This window comes from Triturus cristatus, chromosome 12, assembly GCF_964204655.1.
Source record: "Triturus cristatus chromosome 12, aTriCri1.1, whole genome shotgun sequence".
In the NCBI taxonomy this organism is placed as follows: domain Eukaryota; kingdom Metazoa; phylum Chordata; class Amphibia; order Caudata; family Salamandridae; genus Triturus; species Triturus cristatus.
In genome coordinates, this window is record NC_140595.1 from 580,060,877 (window position 1) to 580,084,300 (window position 23,424).

At 44.5% G+C, this 23,424-nt stretch overlaps 1 protein-coding gene and 1 long non-coding RNA gene across 3 annotated transcripts in view; one reads left to right on the top strand and one right to left on the bottom strand.

The window, feature by feature from the left end:
* Positions 1-2,032, bottom strand: part of LOC146776299 (carbohydrate sulfotransferase 5-like) — a 28,742-nt gene extending 26,710 nt beyond the window's left edge. The window contains exon 1 of the mRNA XM_085640120.1: positions 1,915-2,032. The gene's annotated coding sequence lies outside the window, so the exon portion shown is untranslated. The remainder of the gene's footprint in view (positions 1-1,914) is intronic.
* The window catches only part of LOC146776300 (uncharacterized), a 122,514-nt gene that overhangs the window by 26,701 nt on the left and 72,389 nt on the right, over positions 1-23,424 (top strand). The window lies entirely within an intron of this gene.

Here is a 23,424-nt window from a genome sequence, read left to right on the forward strand (position 1 = left end):
GAGGTATCTTACACACAACAGGGGATTGCCTCTGAGGTAATCGTCACTTGCCTCGTCTGAGGCAGATGTAGGGGCTGCAGATGCCGATGGTAGGTCTGACTGTGGTTCAACTGCTTGTAATGTTACTTCTGTTGGGTGAGACGGAGTAATAACAACAGACACCGACATCCCTTGGGGTTAAAGGTACTGCAGGTGCCAATAACTCGAGTGGTTTGGAATTAACTCAAATTCTGGGGCAGTACTTAATTTGTATAAAAAAATAAAAAAAGACGTGCCAGGCTGTCATTGGGAAGCTTCTGCAGCTTGCACCACTAATTGCCCCAGCAAGTGCTGCCGGTGACAGCACAAACACACCTATGAATATCACACCCCTTGAAGTGTGACACTTCAGACTATTCCAGGCTCCCAAAGCTATAAGAATTGCTTGAGTGGCAGGTAGTAGTCATTTTTAATGTATATCAATTTACAAGTGTTGTTGTGCTCATCTCTAAATAAAACAAACAGCACCATCATGTGGCAGACTGTCAATAGTGCCAGTGTTGGAAATTAAGTGCCGGTGCTGAGCACCGGAAACCACCGCTTCAAATTAAGCACTGTTCTGGGGTGAATTCTGATAATACCCTCTGTAATGAAAAATTACCGATGGAATTGGTATTTCCATATCTGATTTCCCTGGAAATTCCTAGCCACCCCCGTAGTTTTCCCTGGAGATTACTATTACACGAGTCAGAGGGTTAAGGCCAGTGCTTAATTTGTACAAGAAGAAGTGCCAGTGCCCAAAGTTCTGGTTAGAAACCTGCGGCCAGAGCTGTTAAATATCAGCACACAGAATGCGTAGTCTTGAATCCCATCTCATGCCTCTTCCATCCACTACCAATCATTCCCTGCCCCACTATATCTCTCTCGCAGGTTCCTGCTTTCTCCCTTTGTGATGGTTTTTCCATCTTTCTCTTCCTCCTTTGTTTCCCATGTGTTTGTTTTCCCCTCTCTTGCTCTCGTGCGAATAACTGGTGAAAAAAATAAATGTCGGTCCCCAAAGATGAGTGCCGGTGGGGCACACTGGCAACAACCAGTTCAAATTGACCACTCACTATGGCAGATCTAAAGACGGGTGGGGAAAAACCCTTTAACTTGCATCCCTGGAGTTTGAATCGCTACATTTTAAGTGCTCGCCAAATTAAAGAAAGCGCGCTTCTAAGCGTAGAGTCTAAAGGAGCATTGTAGGCATTAGCTCCAAAGGTCCTCAAACATCTCCCACCCATACGCCAATCTGTGGGCCGAGGGCCAATGCGATCTCCACTGGCAGAAGAGAGACTTCTTGACGCAAGCCTGCTAATCATGTTTCAAAAATAGTCGGGAACGTTCCCATGAAGACATCCGAGTATGACACACACAGGCTTGTGGTTTTCCTCTATCCATGGTTAATGTGAGTTCTCTTCTTTAATCCACAATCTAGACAAAACATGGATGTTTTTTGGGCGTGTTGCAGTTTAGCCCACTGAAATCTAAGGATTAAACAGGCATCATAGGTTTGCACCGCAGACAGCAGAGCTATCCCTCGATTTGCTCAGTTAAATCAGGCCGAGACCTCAGACAGCAGATCTTTCTCTGAGGTTGAACAGATAGTAAAGGCACGTACCTCGGACAGCAGAACTATCTACTTGGTGACTCAGATTTCCTAGCTAGGAGCCTGTCATAAGACGGACTCCCTTCCTGCCGTAATGAGCCAGGTCACTTGGATCACTCGCCATGAAATCTGAGTGGCAATGGAGCCGTGTGGAGGTTACTAGCACGGACTACACTACCACAGGGCAATGGCAGCTGCATTTACTCCCCAGGGGTGCCCACCGCCTGCCCTGGTCTATGTGAAGTGGTGTACCACATGGGGTGCGCAACTGTCCCCCATTCTCTTACCTGCTGCTGTTTGCCGTGCATCTCCTTCTTGGCACTTTCCCGGGGTGTAAGGAAGCCTCCGGGGTTCTCCAGAGGGACTTCTAGGCACCTCAGCAGCTCCCGCTGGCATCTGCACGGCCTCACCCACTCAAAAGCTGGCAAACCGCCCTTCATGCCCGCCCTTGCCGCGTGGTGAGGCAGAGGTTCAGAGGGTGAGGGCAGCTGAAAGCCCACAAGCAGGTTCAGTGAATACTCGAGTTACAGAAATGGATCCGCGTGGCAAATGGAAAAATGTGTAAGGGTTTATTAGTGAAAAGAGTATTATCGAGTAATTCGAAAGATCAAATATCTCAATCACTCTAAGGAATGTAATGGGATCCGCCAAAGAACAAGGGAGTACATTGATCACGAGCCCCCATTGTTATGCTCCAGGTGGGTAGACCTTATAACAGCAAGTGACGTCATCGGCATATGCATTGCATTTCATTAGGGGGAATGGTTGTGCGTTGCATGTCCAGAAGTCATAAGTGGTAATCAATAGGGCCTCCCCCTGCTACCACTGTCACTGCTATGGTGTCCTGTCATTTTTGCTCAGTTTGCACAAGTAGAACGTCATAGAACCTATCGGTCTGTTTGCAGCTAATTCTACTCTTAAACATCTGGTTGCAGAAACAGTATGTGTATCCTTATGCAAATCAGTATAGAGTAGTGTTAGCTATGATACTGATTGTTGTCATTATACTTCTAGCTGCTTCATTGATCGGGTTGAGCACTCCTGCCGACATGGGTCCTATTAGGTTCAAGATTAGACTCGTTTCACACGCACAACCAGTGGACTACAGTAATGTTATTGTCTTACATCAAAATACTTCTGAGTGAGACTTTACCTCAAATGTGTATTCTGGATTGCTACGTGAATATGCACATGCAACCGATGCTAGTAACTGTTATGTTTGAACTAATTTACCTGCTTCGATAATGTAAGGAATTACCTACGACCACATGCCCCTTTCTGATGGTGTCACTTGTAGCACATTGATTAGTCTTTTATACAAACAGGGACGCTTTGAATATTACTATTCCAACAATGATCTCCTACATTCCGAAGCGTCTCCGAATAAGCGTTTAAATGCCCATGCTCAAGCAAAGGAGATGGCTATAGCTTGGTATTTCTTTATATCCCCTACTACAACTGACACTGCCCATGACCATAGATCGAACCTGACATGTTCCTTGAATCCCGTACAGAAGCAATTTATGTAGGAGCTCAAGGGATGGAGAGCCAACATGTATCATAGGGCAGTAGAAAGAGAGGATAGTCTGAAAAATGTAAGGAAGAAAGAAGAGTATGAGTGTAGGGAGAAGGGTGTGTATCCTAGGTTGACGCTAGATTGACAGCGGAAAGGGAAGTTGTGCATTTATAAGCGAGATAGTGCAGAAAGGCATCTGCATGTTGGATTGAGTGGGTGTACGCATAATATTCACAAGTCACTGCACCGTCAGTATTCCAGTTGGGGCTGAAACTTATGAATACAATAATTACGGGCCTATCATAGCCCTTCACACAGCAGTGTCTATGCTTCAGTGGTGCTACTTATCTACAGTATTTCTTGACGTGGTGTTATCTAGAACATTTGTAGGCCATATTACTTGCTTGTAGGAAATCATCCAAATAATTCGACTTACGTCCTCGTGATTCTGAGGCACGTTTGGATTTTTTGCGCTAGATGCTATTGGAGCGGATCTGCTCCGCGAGACCTTTGAGCCTTGAAAAAGTCATCATACGACGAAACACGTGTCAGCTGTTTCTTCTTTGGATTTCAACTAATTTAAATGTTTGGAAAATGAAAGCCTTTGGACCTACACAGTGTCTTCTTATTTGGGCTTTGATTTATGGGATAACAAGTTTCTGTTCTATGAAGATTAAGCCTTGGACCTGTCGGATTGATGGACTAAGATATTCTAATTGTGTGGTACTCTGGATATGCTAATATTTTGTGAATATTTGAATGTTTTCTTTCCTGTATCTGTCAAAACTAGGTAGGCTGCATAGTGTTGTTTTTCAATTTGAGCACACATTATCTTATGCCTTTGATCTACACTTACCTTGAATTTGTGATGTGTGAGCTGAGCTGTTTGACCACTGCCACCTTTGCTTTTTAGGTCGAGGACCATCCGGTCTGCCGAAGGCAGAACCGGAAGTCAGAGAATTAATGTTTTGGAGAAGAGGGGCTTGCACCCTCCCCTCTTCTCCATTGGCTGGCCTCTTGAATGCTGGCCAGCCATTGGAGAAGAGCTTCGTCACTGCGAACAGGCCTCGTCCTTTTCGGATTCGGGAGCGTGTTTTTTCGTTACTTTTCGATGGGCGTGTTTAAACGCCCCCGAATCCGAAAACACGCCCCCGAATCCGAAAATGCCGCTGCCTTTCTCCGAGGCATTTCTGCTTCACCTCGGAGAAAGGCAGTTGCCTCTCTCTGATTCTGTCGTGTTTCTTGTTTTAAATTTATTTATTAAAGTGCTCTCATACAACCTTTTTTTTAAAGTGCTTTCATGCTACTTTTTTTTTATGTCCGTTCCATCTCTGATTTGTTGATTTAAATAAAATGTAATTGTGTAGGCGTGCGCCTACGTCTTGAACGGATACATGGGCCTACAAAATGATGCTCCGGCTGCGTCACCGTGATTTTTGGAGCCATGAGACTGGGAGCTTGCAGGCAGCGTCTGGCGCGGAGGTAGGCTGGGTGCCTTTGGATGGAAGGCTGGGGTAGTCATTATGCAGCACTTGTTGCATTACTGTGGCGGCCATGCGTCTAATGTTTATGTGCACGGCCGCCCGCCATACTTTGTTTAAGCAGTGAGATGTCCAACACGTTTTAACACGGTAGAAGCTGAGACGCTTTTCAGCATAAGTCCATGCACTCCCTGAACCACGTTGTGCTGGTTGTTTAATCCAGGGGCTTGCACTAATCCAGTCTCAGCAGCCCCACTGAGGGAATGGGCGGGTCGGGCAGATATCACTGCGAGGCCGCGGCTTTCAGGGCCCGAAGGCTTCAAATCAGTGAGGCCCATTAGGCGGTCATTAACGCCACTTTAGCGCCGATTAACGCAAAACTGACGGTTTTGTGTCAGATGCAAAACTCGCCAAGCTTTGACCTGGGGCTGTTGTCTGATGACCTTTCACAGTGCTGGAAAAACACGCGTTTTCACCTCATTAATCCACACAAGCCGGCTGCAGCCACCGCTCCCCGGCCATTGAAACAGCTTATTTATGCGGCACAACCAGAAAAAAACGTCAGTATTTTCACTTCTGCTTTCACAGGTTCATACGTGCCAGAGGAGTGTGGAGCGCACTTCGGGGAAGTGTCTTCATTTCCTTTTAACGCGAACAGGAGGGATGTCGGTGTTTTTTAAAACTAGGGGAAAATGACTAGTCCTCGAATTTGGCTAAAAAGTATGTTTGTGACGCCCACCCCCTGCAAGTTCGCAGTTGGAAATAAAAATTCTGAATTAAAGATCTCCGTATATACGTTTTCAACGCGATAGGAAGAGTATTTTGCTGACTTTGAAGCAAAAATATTAAAAACTAAAAATAGCAGTACCTCGCATGACATACAGAAACGTGAAACTACCTGTTCGAAACTATAAACCCCACGCAGTAAAAGCGGAAGGTTTCGGATCCACCACACGCTGGTGTTTTATAAGAGTGGTCGAGGCGACGATGATAGATTTAAGCGTAAAAGCGAATGTGAGATGGTTTGAAGTGCTCAGCGCCTCAGGGGTCTTGCGGCGTGGTAGATGTAACGAGGGAGCAAAACTCGCAATTTACATAAGCATATTTACAAAGTGACATGCATACCAATATAACAATACACCTACAAGTATAAATGAAAACCTACAACGTCAAATATTCTGCAAAAGCTAAATAAAGTAACATTTCTTAACCGATCTTCGTAAAGACAACATGACACATTAAGTGTGAAACAACTTCCGACATGATGGCCCCTTATCACATACTGCACCTGATTTTATGTCTGGCTTAAAACCAGCTGTTAACAATGTATTTTGTGTACCAGCGCTCGCGGGGGGCCTGGGTCAGCCCGCTGCTTATCTTTTGTGTGCGGTTGTAGCCAGCAACGACCCGTTATAGGTCAGGGTGGTCTCCCAGCTCCATGCAAATGTAGGCCGGCTAGGTTACTTTTTTTCGCTGTGCATTCTGGTACCTGTAGTACTATTATTCATGACTGCCGATTCCAGAGTGCAGAGAAAAAACAGTGAACGAGGTGATCTAATCTGGCATGGAATCGGAAAGCATTAGAGCGGTGGGACCACCGCAAGGATACTTGCTGTTCAGTCGCAATCCTCAAAGAGCGCACTGAATACAAAAGTTTCCCTTCCATTGTAGGCGTCACAGATCCACAATAGCGCTGGTAGTGGCGCACATGTAATGTGGTTCTCACGGCGGTAATCGAATGCGAAGTAGCCTCATGTCACGTCACTCCTTGCACCGCCACCCAGCCCTGCATGTTCAGCCGTCAACACATTGCATTCTGGGAATTGTAGTTTAGAAACAAATTTGCGCGAGGCTGTTTGGCCTAGAAGGCAAAGTGCTTTTGGTAAATAAAGAAAAAAAACAGTCTGTCTGAAAGTGTCATCACTGGAGTGGGGTCACGTGACAGCTTATTGCGGGTGGTTGCCAATTAACCCTGACGCGTGATGACTGTCGAAGCAGATCGAACACGCTGTCCTTCTTGTGAATGAGGTAAAACCGTAAATTCTTGGAATCCATTGATTAATATGTGCGTGTCTACCTAAGGCCCACGGGTAGCGGCAGAGGGGCTGGGGCGGGGGGGTGAGGGAAATGCATCAGTTGCTGGATATGTTTGGTGTCATGGGTGGGGGCACACAGAAGCGTAGCAAAGGCCCCTGCAGCGCTAGGGGGTCCCCCCGAAACCCCTTTAGGAGGAGCTTAGAGCGTGGGCGTTCAGTGTGACTTCTGTTTGTTTGAAATGCGAAAGAGTGGTCAGTCTTTGGAGGAAAGCAATCGGGGTGGAGGGTTGCGTACACGGTACGTGGTCGGGAAGACAAGTGTTTTAGTGGAAAACGGAGCCTTTATTTCTTCTCCCTTCAGGGAAGTGGGAGGATGGGCCGTACTGCCCCGGCCTCAGCAGTTTAGTGTGGGCTGTTTTCCACATCCTTAAAGTTGCTCACAGATGTAGCGCCGAAAGGCGGACCAGTTTTCCACATTACTATACCAGTGAGGAAGCGCCAAACTCGACTCATCAGATTATATAGTCTTTAGGTCTGGTTAATTGGTACACTTAGCCTTCAGATAATCTTGATTAGGCACCATTCTCCGTTGTAGTTAATATGACAACCGATCTGCATAACTTTGTTTTATTTGTATTATCTATAAAACTAGAACAAATATATTGTGTAAGTAAGTTAACCATTTTCTGTCTCAGTCTTCTAAAGTGAGTTATTTTTGATTACTAGTAGAACATGCAATAGAATGGTGAGACTGCAGTGGCCAATATTCTGGCTCAGAAATAGGCCAATAACTGGAATTAATGCCATGCTTTCTAAATATATGAATCGTGATGGATATCTCCTGGCGATCCATAGTCTGATCATCGCTGTTTTTCTGTGGCTCTTTATCCGTTATGATGGCATTCATTTTTACTGCTACACAGTTAATGTTCATTAACTGTGGGGTGGTGGCGACAGAGCTGTTTCAGTAATGTACGAATTATGTTGCTGACCTTGGAGCCAGTCTTTAACCGTATCTGTTGCCCCCTAACCTTCATATACGTTGAGCGATGGCCAACTAACGTTTTTCACTTTTTAGGTCTCGGCTCGAAGGCTGCGCTTGCAATGCATTAAAGCAGCAAGTCACGATAGAGTTCCGATAAAAAAAAGTTCACACAAGGTTGCCTTTCATTTATTCCAGGACAGTAAAAGGTTTTAACGCAGCCATGTGTTGGCCTGAGGTACTACTAATTCTATAGAGATCGGATACTTCCATTGGACCATCAGAAATCACATTCGATCAATTTCACGTCCAATTGTAGAATTATTGCAAAGGCACCTTGCACTGAATAAACAGATACTGTCAACACTAACGGCATAAAGAACGATCAACAATGCGGCTGTTAGATTGGCTGTTAAAACTGTCAATGTGGCGTAAAAACAATACATTTTGTGATTTAAAATCGGGTATACTTTATACCATCAACTAATGCAATGTAAGTGTTCTAAAAACCCAGACTGAACGCCACCTTTGTGTACTACCTACCCCTTAAAATCTAAGTTATTACAATGCAAGTCAGTGACCATATACAACCCGTATTACAAAACAAGCATTTACAATGCAACGGTCTTGCCATTGTTAAAGCTAGATCTATTGGCATTGCTCATGACATTGCCATTTCTTTAAATGTTTTAAAAAAATAAACAAACACAAATAATGTCATGAGCAATGTCAATAGCTCTAACTTTACCAAAGCCGAGGCCATTGCATTGTAAATGCTTGTTTAAAGTGTTCTAGGAACGTTGGAAAAAGCGATTTCTGCTATAGGCAGTTGGTTTTGCCAGACTGGTAGTTGACTTCTGGGCCCTATACTAAGGCCTAATCTGATTCTTTGCATTTGCATTTGCTTGCTTTGTTTGTTAGCTATTTTCAAGGTATTCAGATACATAAAAGGAAGAAAGATGAATAGGGGAAAAGAAGTAAAAAGTAAAAATGACGAAGAGGAATTTGAGGAGAAACAGTGCAAGGCTTATGATGAAATGAGAAAGCTGGAGAATACTAGATGTAAGATGGTAAAGACAGTTAGGTGTTAAGGTGGTTCCAGGAGGTTAATTTGTTTTGTGTGATGGCTATCCTAGCTATTAGAGGAGGGGATTAGAGCAATACATATGTTTTCAACATGTGTCTAGCCATATTAACTCGTATGCATTTATCAATGAAATGTAGTAGGTGGCCACATCTATATGTAAACAAAAAGTTGCCTGTGCATGTAAGTGAATTGTAGCCTTTGTATGCACTTTTATTCACACCGTATAGAGATATGCACACTTTTTAAATATAATTAACTTATTTGGTTGTACTAATTGTAATGGTTTAGAAGCCACATCGCTCATTTAATGTTGACCTGACTTGTAACTAGGCCCGAGTTTGTATGCAGCGCATTTAAAATGTTTCCAGTATGTTGTTTTTCTCGCCTTCCAGGTGCTGTGTCAGACACATCCTTAGTTAGTGCATAGTTGATATGGGATCAGGGTTGGATTGGGATTAAATATCGCCCAGGGCATTCTAAAAAAAAAAGTGGCCCACATTTGCATATTGCCTTTTGCAAAACACTGCTTCGGCGAAATGTTATTTTAAAAAAAAAAAGGGGGGGGGGAATAAAAAATGCACGGATTAGTTTACATTGGTGAAATACACCTGAAAACAAGTGAGGCCACTTCTGCTTAGGCCCCCTGCCCCCGCTCAATATGCATATATTAATGGGCCGGCCCAGCGAGAGAAAGGGAGTGAGTGACACCTCTGCCCGTTGATAAAAGGGAGGTAATGGTCGCCCATCTGCCACCAGAAAGGCCACTCAGGCACCCACTAGGCCGCTGGCAGTATCCGAACAACGCAGAAACCACCCAAATCGTCCACTCAGACTGCGCAAAAAAGCAGCCCACAGCTGGAACTGGACACTGGCCCCTCGGAAATTGCCCGAGTGCCTGTGTTACCAATCCGATAATGGGATTAGTTCAATAGTGAGATTCCCAGAGACAAAGTCCTATTTTGGACATGGAGATGAGATTGTGGAAGAAGTCATCTGGAGCATGCAGTCCTGACAAGATATATCCAGGGACAAGATGATGTATATGCTTTGTGTGGCAGGGGGAAAGTAAGGAGTTTACTGGCCCCCACGAGACACTGTTATTTGATTGGTTCTTGTGGGTGGAAACAAAGATAACAAGAGTCTTCTGGAAACTTTGTGCTGTTTTAATTAAGTGTTCCTTAGTTTATTGGGAGAGACCCGATCCTTATTTCGCTGAGAAGAGACATCTCTGCTCTGATGATTTTTCCCTGCCAGTAGTGGAAAGGCTTTATGCTAAAACATTCATGCTTTAATTAAACCCTAATCTGGTGTCAGATGCCCCTCATGACGTGAGGTCGGCGCTTGTGAGAGTCTCAAGTATCCTCATACTCAGGAGGATTTACCCACTTGCCTGTTTTGAACTTTTTTTCACCATCATTACTCACACGGGAGTGCGATTGTCTATCCTTCTTCATTTCCAATTAATAAACCTTTTTTGGCTTTATAGACTTAACTTAGAATAGGGAAGTATGACGCTCAGGAGGGCCACGAAGTTTAGAGGAGCGCCGGTACAGTCCATCTAAGGGCATGATTCCGATCTCGGTTGGAAGGGCTCCAAATCGGATTTGGTTTTACCTAAACCTATCCGGAGCCCTTGTTTCCGACCAACTCATTCCCAATTCTGAACGACCAAGTCCGAGGCCTGGAAACCCTTAGCGCTGACCGAATCGGTTCTGGAAGGCATACAGAGGGATAGAGCCCTCCGGAGCCGACTCGTACAGCTCTATGGAGTAGGTTTTCGAAGCGAGCAAGTACGATGAAAGATTCAGACAGCCTTTACGAGTCGTTGTGCCCAGAACAAAAAGGCTGCTGGAATCAGTCTTCAGGGGCCCATAGCAGGCCCCCCTTCACCCGGGGCCTTCCAAATCGTGCCCCCCGGGGGTACCCATGGGTTCCCCCTTTCAGACCACGCACAGTGTGGCAGGCACCAAGGGGTGACCGCCACAGGGTGCACGATTTCCCCCAGTTCCCCCTTTCTTCAATGCGAGCCTGTGTACACGTTCGGTACACAGGCTCCCATTGAAGTCAAAAGGAGTCCGATTGAATCGTATCCGGATGCATTCAAACGCATCGTACTTGTTCGGTCGGACTCCCCTGATATGAGTCGTACGGGAAGCATTCCGGACACGAGTTGTTCGGTTTGCTTTCTGAACGAGATCAGAATCGGGCCCTAAGTCCAGGTGTGATAAACATGATTATCCTGCATTTACCCTACAAGAAGTACTTAGTACGATCCATAAAATAGCCCTCCACAAGGCACCCGGTATTGATAATATTCTCTTAGATCTCTTCCTCTCAGAACCGGAGTTCTGGGGCCCAAACTTGTGGACAATCTTCAACGCCATAATGGAGGGAATGCCTATGCCTAAATCTTGGGCTGGAGCAGAAATAATACCTGTCCACAAGAAAGGTTCCCCCTTTTTACCAGGCAATTACAAACCTATTAGTATGATTGACGCAGGGCCTGACTGGCAGACGCGGGCACCGGGTGTTTCCCTGTTGGGCCGTCAGGGTGGGGGCCGGTTTTGGGACCCAGGGGGGGCTGTTTTTGTTACCGGGGGCCTCCAATTTCACCCCGCGGTAACAAAATCGGCCAAAACCGGCCCTTGCAAACAGCTCGACCGCACCCCCTCAGCCCCCCCCCCAGGAGCAGTTTGGCAGGGCTGGGTTCGGGTCAGAGTCCGGCCCTGGATTGACGTGATGTAAAAAGTTTTTACCTGGGTATTATTGGTGCGGCTCCAGGAGTGGATAGAAATCCACAATGTCCTTAGCACATTTCACGCAGGTTTCAGACAATGCACATCTACTATAGATCACGTTTTTAGGCTGCAGCTCCTGTACTGGAAAACTGTCATTCTGGAGGGTGGTAGCCTTTACTTAATATTTGTGGATCTTAAGTCAACCTTTCACTCAGTGCAATGAGATATTCTTTGGTCAGTATTATCTGACATGGGGGTTCCTCTTTATCTGTGCCACATGTTTAGGAGATTGCATGTGGACAACTTTGCACAAGTCCGATATGGGAAACAGGGGGAGCTCTCTCAACCCTTTACAGTCAGTAGGGGAGTTCGGCAGGGCTGTGTGTTGGCCCCAACACATTTGTCTGTATAGAAATGTTCTGGTGGATTCATTAAACACGGTTTACAACAAAGATGCCCCTAAGATTGCTTCTAATAAAGTACTGGCGCTGATGTTTACCGAGGACAACCTTCTTCTTTCTAAATCATCAATGGGCATTCAAAAGGTTTTAGATAATTTGAATGCCTTTTGTGACTCAAGAGGGTTAGCAATCGATGCTACTAAGACCAAATGTATGGTTTTCAATCCATTTCATTCCACACGCTCCAACCCCTGTTTGAATGGAATTCCTCTTGAAAGGGTGTCCCTCTTCGATTACCTAGGGATAACTCTTAGTGAGCACATGGACTGGTCCATCCATATCGCCAAATCAAGGTTAAAATGAGTGCAAATATCGTGTGGTCTGGCCAGGGTTCATAGGGGGTCCTTTTATAAGCCTTTAAGCCCCGCTGTTGAGATCTATAAAATGCAAGCCTTGGATGTCATTATGTATGGGGCTGAGCTCTGGGGGCACAGAAACGTGAAAGATATTGAAAAACTAAGGATAACGTAATAAGGCAGCTTGTGAGTCTCCCCCCGTATCCCACTAGTTCTGCTACGTTTAGAAGCAGAAATTAGATATAGTTCTGAAGAAATTGGCGTTAGACCCCTTACCTTTTGACAAAGAATTTGGGTTACCCCCCAAGCTGACTTCCTACAGATTAGTGCTGTAGGAGATAGTGGGGTTACCTGGGCTAGCAGACTCCCTTGGCTCAACTACATCAAGGACATGCTCAACAATATTGGTAAATCAAATTTATGGACAGATCTTGTTGTGGCCTGTCTATCAACGTCTAGAAAGGACCTTGTGAATTGTTACAAGGGGTATAACCTCGCTGTTCTTATGACAAGTTCTTCTTTGAGCACTCTGACAATGCGCTTTATTGAAATAAAAGATAGCTACATCCCAGAGGCTTTTCTAGATGAAATGCAGCCTGCATTAGCAAGGAAACTTTACATTGAATTCAGACGCGGGTCACTTCCTCTTTGTTAAATAATTTTATTATATTTGTATGTATTTTACCATTCTCTTCTTTTATGGCAAATTGCCAAAATAAAGATGCTAAATTGAACTGAATTGAATAGAATAGGGAAGTTTCTTAATGGAACACTCAGTTAGGATTTTCTGCCTTTTCTATGCGATTGTATTTAGTGTCTTGTTTTATATAATACTTAAATTTAGATTTCTCAACCATCTTAATCTATAATTTCATGGTATATTTAAGGACTGTTTGCTAACCGATTTGTCTTATGATTTAACTAATTTGTTAACAAAATTGAATGTTGATTGTCTTAGTCATTTCTGTAGAGTCATAGTGGTTTCATTGCACTTGGAAATGTATTCAAATGCTAGCTCCTAATATCCTCTTCACGTCGAATAGAAAAGGTACGACCAGTGGGGGAGTTTATTTGATGATTACACCTGGCGAGTGAGATGCAAAAAATCCAGCTCCAACAGTTACCTGTCCTCAAATGCTCTTTGAGACTTCATTAGCGACACATAATTGGATGTAAAAGTGATGTACATAATTGAAACACATGTTTCTTCTCATGCAAGCTATGTACATATTAAATGTGGTCGCAGCCTTGTTAACCCATGGCGTAGGTATCTTTAAGGACGTCACGGCCCGATACCCTGAATAAAACATTGCCTTCCTGAGAACAATAACCACAGATTATTCAAACTGTGGAAGTTTACACAGGTGAAAGTGTGTAAGAACAGAAAAGATTGATGTGGCAGTTAATTGTGAAGTCGAGGAGATGTATTATTCTGGCAAAATAAGGGTGCAGGACCCCTTGCAGAGAAGGAAAGCGCCACGGAAGGCATAGAACCAGGGACAAGATGGACGAAAAGACTAGTCACTAAAAGGGGTGGCAAATTGGGCACCAACCAGTCTTTAGTTTTCTATGCGACCTCCAGTTGGCATCATGTTTTAGTGAATATTATTTAGGCAGACTGCTATTTGCGACCCCTGAGATTGGCTACAAACACAGAGATGGTGGGCTGCAAGGGACAGCAGACTGCAATCCCTGTGTTCGCATTCCCAAAAAGGATTTTTTTTTTTTTTTTAACAAACCCATGTTCTTCAAAGAAACCACCTCTGTTGTAAAATAAGAGTGCTTCCCATTTGAGAACATGTCAGAGGGAGGGGGGTCATTTTTTCACAAAAGGAGAGCAGGAGGATAGGGGTCATCGCACATCATCCCTACATATCATATCAAACCACAAATTTCCTCAATAGTAGTGACCACAACAACCATATTATCTGTCAGACATGATGGTTTCCAGATTATTATTTTTTTAATTGTATTGGTGTTAGAGAATTAACATTGTATGACAAAGTGTAGAATATGTACATAGGGTATTTAACTTTTTATCTTTTTCGACATTAGTCTGTAATTCCTTTACGTCACTGTGTGTGACAACTTTTCATAGCCGATCTTCGAGTGTTCACAGAACAGACAATCTTTGAATACCATTTGTGCTGCAAACGGGAAACAACCATTACAATGCACTACCTTTACAACGCAGCTTTCACAACACAACTGCCTTTACATCGCATGCCTTTACATCGCATGCCATTACAACGCATGTCACTACAACGCATGCCTTTACAACGCATACCATTTCAACGCATGCCCTTAAAACGCATTATCGGGTAAGTAATGGTGACTTTTTAGTTTTAGGATGGGTATGGGTTTTGGAGTACATGGGGATAGTATTTTTACCCCTACACTATCCAAAACGTACTTTACTGTTGCTCTCACTGGAGTGGGAATAGTAATTTTTACCCATACACTATTCAACACTTACCCCACTGTTGCACTCACTGGAGTGGGAATAGTAATTTGTACCACTACACTATCCAACACTTACCCACTGTTGCCCCAAAAGTATTATGCATTGTAATGGTGTGCGTTCTAATGGTATGCGTTGTAAGGGTAGTTTCTAAAATATGTTGTAATGGCATGTGTTGTAAAATCATGTGTTGTAATGGTAGTTGCGATGTAAAAACCACGTTGTAAAGGCATGCGTTGTAATTGTTTGCGTTGTAATGTCATATATTCGCTGCAAACTGAACATGAACAAAATAAACAACAGACTTGCCATCAACATGATGTCTTCTGGATGAGGAGGCCTCACCCACATCATAGTGACAATGCTTTATCTTTGGCAACCTCCCCTTTCCCTGATAAAATGGTAATATCAGGGTGTACTGTACCTCTGTTCCGGGGAGTTCTTGATAAGAGCTGCTATATATGAAAGGGACCCTGATATGTAAAATTACTTTGATGTAGAACCAAAGGTTATTCCTTAATTAACAGGCACCAGGATAAGACAAATTGAAATAGTGGATATGTATGGAGTGCTATGCCTCAGCCAGTGCTGACATTGTTCAGCCTGTGTGGTTGCCCAGAGAGTCAGAGGCTTTCATCAGGGCTGTAAAGGATCCCTAGCTATATATATGGCTACACTCATACATTGAATTTATAGTACAAACCTAGTCACTTACCTTGATTAAAGAGGTGGAAGTCGAGGACCCTAACCAAGGGAGTTTAAATCATCTTGGCAGTGGTGGAAAGGGGCACCCTCTGTAGTTGCACATTCATCAAGAATAGGTTTTCCTGCAATACTATCTATTGTGCCTGCTGTTTGCCAGAATGTAATAGGTAGTATGGCAGGGCAGTGACTCTTGTGCTATAAATACAGTGTATGAGTGTATACATATATATAGGTGGGGATCATTTACAGCCCTGATACAGGTTTCAGTGCAGTAATGTGGAGACAAGCACTGAAATGGATTATTCACCATTACAGTGACTGCCTCACCATGCATTCCTTTACAATGCATCCTTTACCATGCAACGCCTTTACCACACACTGCATTTACCACGCAAGTCTTTACCAAGCATTTGCCTTTACCATGTATGCCTTTACAAAGAAATGGAAAATATATATCAGGTAAGTAAAACCACTTATATATATATTTTTTTTTCTAGAAAAACAGACATGTGAGGTAACTAGATTCAGAGTGTTGCTGGTGTTGTAGGGTGCTATATGCGAAGAGAATCCCTGCAGTCCCAGCAGGAAAGACGAGCCACTCCGGTTTTGTAGTTAAGGTATTTACGAGTTTATTTAGCAGCAGAAAAACAACGCGTTTCGATCTCAGCCGAGATCTTGGTCACATGACCTTGGATAAGTTCCACATATATTTAAAGGTGCAGTTCAAATGCACAACGCAGCGTGCATGGTGACATAGACAAAATACTATGATAAGTCAAATTGTTTTGTTCAATTAATTCAAACAAAGAAACAAACAAAATAATTGTAAATGTTAATATCACAATATGTTGAAAGTATTCCACTGTGTATATTATAGTGGACATTTGAAGATAAAATTGAGTAAATGTGTAGTACATATTCCCTACAGCCAAAGTGAGTGGCGTCTTCTTATGTGTCTGTAGATTTATATTGTGTGTTAGGTGCCCATGCCTTGTGGCATCTAAAGTTTAAGTGATTAGGGTGTAGTACCCTGTTGGTCGACCCTTCATCTTGCTGAATTTGTGGGTCTATTTCTCATGTGTGGGTGGTGTGGTGCTCATATTAGTGATGGTTATTGCTATAAGATCATAACGCTAACATGGTCAATAGTAATATAGAGATGACAGTTCAGATGAACATGCTGGATCTCATGTGCTCTTATCGATAACTCAGTGGCTATTCTCCTCTCATGTTGCGTTACCCATCTGTCAGAAAAATGAAAGAACATAGGAATGTTAGAGACAAAATTAATTGTGTTATTGTTTGTACCTCCCCTTAACCCATAACAACATGATTCTTCGTTCATCACAAGGCAAAACAATTTTAAGGCATATAGACATTCTACTCAGTTTCCTGTGATATACAAGAACAGTGCATCAGTATCACAATGAAAGTCTGGAATATCAAGTGACAGTGAACATTTTTTTAAATTTAAAACTGAACAATACGCAAATCAAACAAATATGAAAATGAGTGAGGTTAAAATTGAAAACTCTTTTAATTATACTGAAGTAGGAACTAATGGATTGGTTGACTGGAAGCGTATAAATGTTATAAATGTACGTATAATTCTTCATCGTTGTTCATACCTATGGGGAACATACTACCAGCCAGCAAAATTAATCTGGACTCAAGTCTACGTAAAGCCTGTGCTCTGTTTCCTCCTCTAGGGTGTTTAGGGATTGTCGCTAGACCGAAGTATTTGCCCTTGGTCCAGTCGCCCTCATGTGCCTCATTAAAATGTCGAGATGTACTGTAACTGAAGTCGCGGTTGGTGACCGCTCTCCAGTGTTCCAAGATTCTCTTCTTGACTGGGAACGTATGAGTAGTAGCATGTAGAGTGAATATTTTCTGTAATGAGCTGTGTACAAAACATAAATGTGACCATACATTTCTCCTTTCTGTTGATTACAGGTGTCAAGAGACACAACAACTCAACTGTAATAAGGAAATGAGAGACAAGCCTTTATACTGGGATTGCATGCTCAGATGTATAATAAGAAGACTCAGAGTTCCACTCATTGGGAGTTCTGCTTCTGCTCTAACTCTTTGCTCTGCTCTTTATCATAGACAGACCCAGTTAGAGCTCTGCTCCTGTCAATGCTTAATTTGTAAAATATTAAGTGCCAGGGCTCTGACCAGGTGGTCACTGCAGCTTGCACCACCCATCGCTCCTGTCATCGCTGCCAAAACAACTACTAATCATCTCTCTCGCATGTAAATGCGACAGTTCAGATTATTCCAGGTCCCCAAAGTTAATGGAATGGCTGGGGAGGCAGGTATTTGCATTTTTAATGTATATTGTATTCCTAAACAACCGTTGTTCTGCTCATCTCTAAATGAGATGAGCAGCGCCACCATGTGGTAAACTGTTCTATGTATGGTGTTGGCAATTAGGTGCCGGTGCCGAGCACCGGAAACCAATTAAGTGATGGTGTTTAGCACCGGAAAGCCCCGGCTCAAATTAAGCACTGTCCTGTTAGAGCCCAGATACACTCAGCTCTGTTCCCGATGACTCCATGGTCTGCCACAGCTCTGTTCCTGATAGTGCACAAACACACTCAGCTCTGCTCCTGATATTAATTCCATGTTCTCCGATAGTTTTGGATAAATCCATGATCTCCCACTGGTCTGATCCTGAAAGTGCCTAGATACAATAAGCTCTTCACCAGATAATACCATGATCTCCCAGAGCTCTGCAACTGATATTGCCCACACACACTGATCTCAGCTCCAGATAGTCCCATGATCTCACACAGCTCTGATCCTGTTAAAGTCCAGACACACTCTGCTGTGCTACAGATAATTCCATGATCTCACACACCTCTGATAGTGCTCAGATACACACAGCTCTCCTACAGATAATACCACGATCTCCCAGAGCTCGGATCCCGATAGCGCTCAGATACACTCTGCTCTGCTACAGATAATACCACGATCTCCCAGAGCTCTGATCCTGATAGTGTCCAGACACACTGAGCTCAGTTCCAGAGAATACCGCGATCTCCCAGAGCTCTGATCCCGATAGTGTCCAGACACACTCAGCTCTGCTCCAGATAATTCCATGATCTCACAGTGCGCTGATCCTGATAGTGTCCAGACACACTAAGCTCAGTTCCAGAGAATACCGCGATCTCCTAGAGCTCTGATCCTGATAGTGTCCAGACACACTGAGCTCAGTTCCAGAGAATACCGCGATCTCCCAGAGCTCTGATCCCGATAGTGTCCAGACACACTCAGCTCTGCTCCAGATAATTCCATGATCTCACAGAGCTCTGATCCTGATAGTGTCCAGACACACTGAGCTCAGTTCCAGAGAATACCGCGATCTCCCAGAGCTCTGATCCCGATAGTGTCCAGACACACTCAGCTCTGCTCCAGATAATTCCATGATCTCACAGAGCTCTGATCCTGATAGTGTCCAGACACACTGAGCTCAGTTCCAGAGGATACCGCGATCTCCCAGAGCTCTGATCCTGATAGTGTCCAGACACACTCAGCTCAGTTCCAGAGAATACCGCGATCTCCCAGAGCTCCGATCCTGATAGCGCTCAGATACACTCAGCTCAGTTCCAGAGCATACCGCGGTCTCCCAGAGCTCTGATCCTGATAGTGTCCAGACACATTCAGCTCTGCTCCAGATAATTCCATGATCTCCCACAGCTCTGATCCTGATAGTGTCCAGACACACTCAGCTCTGCTCCAGATAATTCCATGATCTCCCAGAGCTCTGATCCTGATAGTGTCCAGACACACTCAGCTCTGCTCCAGATAATTCCATGATCTCCCAGAGCTCTGATCCTGATAGTGTCCAGACACACTCAGCTCTGCTCCAGATAATTCCATGATCTCACAGAGCTCTGATCCTGAGAGTGTCCAGACACACCCAGCTCTGCTCCAGATAATTCCATGATCTCCCAGAGCTCTGATCCTGATAGTGTCCAGACACACTCAGCTCTGCTCCAGATAATTCCATGATCTCCCAGAGCCCTGATCCTGATAGTGTCCAGACACACTCAGCTCTGCTCCAGATAATTCCATGATCTCACAGAGCTCTGATCCTGAGAGTGTCCAGACACACTCAGCTCTGCTCCAGATAATTCCATGATCTCCCAGAGCTCTGATCCTGATAGTGTCCAGACACACTCAGCTCTGCTCCAGATAATTCCATGATCTCCCAGAGCTCTGATCCTGATAGTGTCCAGACACACTCAGCTCTGCTCCAGATAATTCCATGATCTCACAGAGCTCTGATCCTGAGAGTGTCCAGACACACCCAGCTCTGCTCCAGATAATTCCATGATCTCCCAGAGCTCTGATCCTGATGGTGTCCAGACACACTCAGCTCTGCTCCAGATAATTCCATGATCTCCCAGAGCTCTGATCCTGATAGTGTCCAGGCACACTCAGCTCTGCTCCAGATAATTCCATGATCTCACAGAGCTCTGATCCTGAGAGTGTCCAGACACACTCAGCTCTGCTCCAGATAATTCCATGATCTCCCAGAGCTCTGATCCTGATAGTGTCCAGACACACTCAGCTCTGCTCCAGATAATTCCATGATCTCCCAGAGCTCTGATAGTGTCCAGACACACTCAGCTCTGCTCCAGATAATTCCATGATCTCACAGAGCTCTGATCCTGATAGTGTCCAGACACACTCAGCTCTGCTCCAGATAATTCCATGATCTCACAGATCTCTGATCCTGATGGTGCTGACTCAGTGTTGCTTGTAGAGTGCGCCTGCGCGCGCGCGCACACCCTACCATTTCCCGCTCAGACACTCGTGCTAAGCGCACGTCATTGCCAGGTGACAATGTCTTCCACCCTTTCTACCTAAAGAGAGGCTCTTGGGTGCGTTACTACAGAAAAATTTCATAAGGGTTCAACCTTTTGATTTCTGTTTTCTCTAACTGGGATGTAGGTACTGCTTAACAGGTCATGTCCTATGAATGTGCCACTACATCACAAAACTGCCTTAATACTTTATTAACTTTATTACATGGAGCAATGTTTGTAAAAATATCAAATTTTAGGGTCGAGCCTGCGAGAGCATTTGCTAGTGCATGCATCTTGCTTGCGAGACACTCTTGTCAACAAAAAAGGCTTGGAGTCTGCCCATTGCTTACCATTTGTTGCCTTGCGTGGCACTCCTCTTTACAGCCCTGTAATACATCAAGGCAGGCCTAAAATCATTTCTGTTCCTCTCCAAGCACTGATTGATTCAACTTAATCAGTGCCCGTCTGCTGCTCCCAACGTGATTGAGGTACTATTTTGTTCTTTTCAACTTTTAGTGCCCTGCAAACAGAAGGCACGTGACTGGCAAAAACGTGCTCAGCAGGACAAATAAAAGTGCAAAGATTTATTTTCTATAGTCGACTTTCTTTTATTTTGCCAAATCTTCGTCTCTCACTTTGCACTCATGTTTTCTTTTGTTTTTGCTTGTGGGAGCAGGTCTCAAAAGATGAGGATTAGGTCATTGCAAAACGACATTGTTTCTTTTTTATGTGTAATTTCTGAAATTATGCTTTAACACATAATCGTGCAGTATACCTCAATCTGCCCCACTTCAATCCATGCCAATCCACCCGGCTGTATCCTATACCAATCCACCCCATTCAATCTAATCCATCATAGACTAATCCAGTCCACCCCGCCCCACTCCAATTCAAACCCCTCACCCCAATCAAATTCACTCCAACCCACCACACTCCAACCCTCCCCACGTCAATCTGTCCCACTCCAATCTAAAACAATATGCCCCACTACAATCTGCCTCACTCCAATCTAAAACAATGTGCTTCTCTCTAATCTGCCCCACTCCATTCTAAAACAATCTGCCCACTCCAATCCTCCTCACTCCAATCCACCCCACTCCAATCCAAAACAATCTGCCCCACTCCAATCTTAACAATCTTCCCCACTCCAATCCTCCTCACTCCAATCTGCCCCCCTCCAATCTGCCCCACTCCAGCCCAAAACAATCTGCCTCCCTCCAATCCGCCTCACTCCATTGCAACACAATCTGCCCACTCCAGTCTGCCCCACTGCAAAACAATCTGCCCCACTCCAAAACAATCTGTCCCACTCCAATCTGCCCCACTCCAACCCAAAACAATCTGTACCACTCCAATCCAATCCACCCCACTTCAGGCCAATCCACCCCACTCCAGTCCAATCCACCCCACTCCAGTCACATTTACCCCACTCCAATCTACCCCACAATCTAATCCACCCCACCCCAATCCAATCTACCCTGTCCAGTCCAGTCCAATCCAACTCCCTCCACTCCACTCTAATTCACCCCACTCCAAACCACCCTACTCTAATCCAATTCATCCTACCCCAATCCACTACACCCTAAACAACCATCCCCACTCCAGTCTTATCCAATCCAGTGTATCCCATTTCAACCAACCCCACTCAAATCCAATCTACCCCATTCAGTCTACCCACTCCAATCCCCCTACTCAATCCAACACACTCTACCCCAATCCAATCCACCCCACTCTACTCCAATCCAAGTCACCCCACTACCTCAATCCACTCCACCCTATTCCACCCAATTCCACTCCACTCCACTCTACGACACTGCAAACTTTCCCATTCAACCACTCAACTCTATTCCCTTCTATGACACTCTACTTCTCCTACTTCAGTATAGGACACTCTACTCCAACAAATCCAGTCTACGACACTCTACTCCCCCATGCCACTCTAGGACACTCCATGCCACTATCTTCTAGCCATGCTGAACTGCAGCCACACTGGTGTATAACATGGCAAAACACATTGCCAAAGCCAATAGCTCTTGTATAGGCGACACCTATTGGCTTTGCCAATGCTTTTAGCTTGAGTTGTAAAACAGAAGTTTAGAGTGGTAAATGCCACTGATTTTGGTAGGTTCACGCTGCTTTTGCATAAATGGTCAATTTCTTGCTGCACATACCCTTGGTTGCAGCGCACAGACAACTTACACTGCCCCACACAGTGGAAAAAAGCTAGAGGGAACAAGGCTGATCAGATCTACTCAGATCTGCTCCAGATGATTCCATCCTCTCCCACAGCTCTGATGCTGATAGTACCTATACAGACCCAGTTCTGCTACAGATAATACCACAGTCTCCTGGAACTCCTTTCCTGATAGTGCCCAGCCGCACTCAGCTCTGCTGCGAAAAACTCCCCAATCTCACAGAGCTCTGCTCCTGATAGTGCCTAAAACACTCAGCTCTGCTCCAGATAATACCATAATCTCAGAGAGCTCTGCTCCTTAAAGTGCCTAAAACACTGAGCTCTGCTCCAAATACCAAAATCTCACAGAGCTCTGCTCCCGATAGTGCCTAAAACACTCAGCTCTGCTCCAGATAATACCATAATCTCACAGAGCTCTGTTCCTGATAGTGCCTAAACACTCAGCTCTGCTCCAGATAATACCATAATCTCACAGAGCTCTGCTCCTTAAAGTGCCTAAAACACTGAGCTCTGCTCCAAATACCAAAATCTCACAGAGCTCTGCTCCCGATAGTGCCTAAAACACTCAGCTCTGCTCCAGATAATACCATAATCTCACAGAGCTCTGTTCCTGATAGTGCCTAAAACACCCAGCTCTGCTCCAGATAAATCCACAATCTCACAGAGCTCAGATCCCGATAATGCTCAGATACACTCAGCTCTGCTCCAGATAATACCATAATCTCACAGAGCTCTGTTCCTGATAGTGCCTATAACACTCAGCTCTGCTCCAGATAATACCATAATCTCACAGAGCTCTGCTCCTGATAGTGCCTAAAACACTCAGCTCTGCTCCAGATAATTCCATAATCTCACAGAGCTCTGCTCCTGATAGTACCTAAAAACACTCAGCTCTGCTCCAGATAATACCACAATCTCACAGAGCTCAGATCCCGATAATGCTCAGATACACTCAGCTCTGCTCCAGATAATACCATAATCTCACAGAGCTCTGCTGCTGATAGTGCCTAAAAACACTCAGCT